The sequence below is a fragment of the Monopterus albus genome, unplaced genomic scaffold, assembly GCF_001952655.1.
Source record: "Monopterus albus unplaced genomic scaffold, M_albus_1.0 scaffold223.1, whole genome shotgun sequence".
Classification (NCBI taxonomy): domain Eukaryota; kingdom Metazoa; phylum Chordata; class Actinopteri; order Synbranchiformes; family Synbranchidae; genus Monopterus; species Monopterus albus.
In genome coordinates, this window is record NW_018128103.1 from 912,816 (window position 1) to 915,158 (window position 2,343).

The following is a 2,343-nucleotide window of genomic DNA, read 5'->3' on the forward strand; positions in this document are numbered from 1 at the left end:
TTATTGTCCTTGCACCATGACACCAGACCAGCCACCTCCCTCCTGTAGGCTGCTTCGTCCCCGCCAGTGATGCAACCTATCACTGTGGTGCCATTCGTGAACTTTAGGATGATGTTGTCTTTGTGGGAGGCGACACAGTCATGGGTGAACAGGGTGTAGAGGATGAGACTGAGGACATCCCTGTGGGGTGCCGATGTTCATGATAATGCTGTCTGGGGCCTGCCAGTCAGAAAGTCCAGGAGCCAGTCACAGAGGGTGGGGTGCAGACCCAGTGTGGACAGTTTGTGGGTGAGTTTGTGGGGGACAACTGTGTTGAAGGCGGAGCTGTAGTCAATGAAGAGTATCCTGATGTAAGAGTCTCCATTTTCCAGGTGAGAAAGGGAATGGTGGAGGGCAGCTGCGATAGCATCTGAGGTGGCCCCGTTGGGCCGGTAAGCATACTGCAGGGGGTCCAGGGGTCCAGTATACTGCTTTGGATGTGGGCCAGCACCACTCTCTCAAAACACTTCATAATGACTGGGGTGAGTGCCACTGGCCTGTAATCATTCAGGTAGGTGACCGGGCTCTTTTTGGGAAAGAGGACGATGGTTGTGGTCTCAAAGCAGGTGGGAACAATGCTCTGGCTGAGGGAGAGATTGAAGATTGTGGTGAGAACATCAGCTCGCTCGTTGGCACATGCCCTGAGAGCCCACTCAGGGATGTTGTCTGGTCCTGCTGCCTTGCGGGGGTTGATCTTCCTCAGGAATGTGTGTACCTGGCCTGGTGAGACAATTAGTGGAGAGGAGGTGGGAGGTTGTGTGGTCCAGGTGTGTGGGTGCTTCCTCTCTGTGTTGTGGCTGGAGGTCTCAAAGCAGGTGTAGAAAGTGTTGAGGTCATCCGGCAGGCTGTCTGTGGAGCTGATGATGCTGGTGGTGGGCTGCAGGCCTTGCCACATCCGTCCGGAGTCAGCAGTAGAATAGAAGCCATTCAGCTTCTCTCTGTACTGCCTCTTGGCCGCTCTGATGGCTTTCCTTAGTCTGTACTTCGCAGCTTTGTACTCCATCTCATCGCCTGATCTGAATGCATGAGAGCGAGCACGCAGCATGTGGCATGCCTGACTGTTTATCCAGGGCTTCTGGTTGGGGAATCTCCTGACTTGTATGGTGGGCACAATGTTGTCGATACAGGTACTAATGTATCCGGTCACATACTCAGCACAATCCTGTACGCTGACAGAAAAGTCCTCTGAGGTGGCTGCAGCTTTAAACACATCCCAGTCTGTCTGGGCGAAACAGTCCTGCAGGGTGCCTTCAGCCTCTGGGGTCCAGAGTTTAATTTGTTTGGTGACAGGGCTTGTTTCTTTCAGTCTTTGTCTGTAAGCTGGATAAAGGAACAAAGAAATGTGGTCTGAGCATCTGAGGTGGGGGTGGAGTGCAGCCCTGTATGCACCACGTATGTTACTGTAAACATGATCCAGAGTGTTCTTGCCCCGAGTGGGATTGTCCACATGTTGGTAATATTTTGGAAGGTTGTGGCGTTTGCTGAGAGCCATTGAGGGATTAGCTCTTGGGCTAACATACACAGCAGCCAGAAACACAGCACTATGCTCTCTTGCTAGATAGTAGGGCCAGCATTTCAGCAATAAAATCTCCACTTCTGGTGAATAGTGCTTAGAAACAGTCCGTACATCTCCATACCACGAGTTATTTGTAAACACACACACCGCCTCCTTTTACCTTCACCAAAGCAGCAGTGCGGTCACCCCAATGTACAGAGCGGGTCTGTAGCTGAATCGCAGAATCTGGAACTTTGTCGGAAAGCTAAGTCTCGGTGAGAATTAGAGCACAGCATTCTCTTATTTCCCATTGTGTTGTAATCCAAGCTCTTAGCTTTATTTGTTTTCCAGAGACTGTATGTTAGCTAGGAAGAGGCTGGGTAGTGGTGGTCGGGTAGCGTGAGCTTTTAGCCTAGCATGGAGCCCTCCTCTCTTGCCCACAGCCTTATGCTGGTTTACGGTTTACTTGCCCCTTGCATGGGGATATGTACATGGACATTGAGAGCCAATGTACCAGAGTCAAATTTTTTGTGTGTCCGACACACCTGGCCAATAAATCAGATTCTGATTCTGATTCTGATTGTTGTTGCGGGAGCAAACGATGAGATGTAGCTCCGGTGGTATGAAACCAGCTACCAGTAACGGTTTCAATGCACATAGAGGCATTGAAAAGGTTACAGTTTTTAAAACAGACTTGAAAAAATGTGAAGCTATTCTTTAATCAAGAAATAATTGCCTCTGTGTCTTTCAATCTGCATCTGCAATATTTGTCATGTATTACTGTACTTCTGCATCTGTCTGTGTAATGT

At 49.7% G+C, this 2,343-nt stretch overlaps 1 protein-coding gene across 2 annotated transcripts in view; it reads right to left on the minus strand.

Annotated features, from left to right (window-relative positions):
- LOC109971379 (phospholipid phosphatase-related protein type 4-like) overlaps positions 1 to 2,343 on the minus strand; it is an 81,993-nt gene that overhangs the window by 22,487 nt on the left and 57,163 nt on the right. The gene's annotated exons all lie outside the window — the stretch shown is intronic.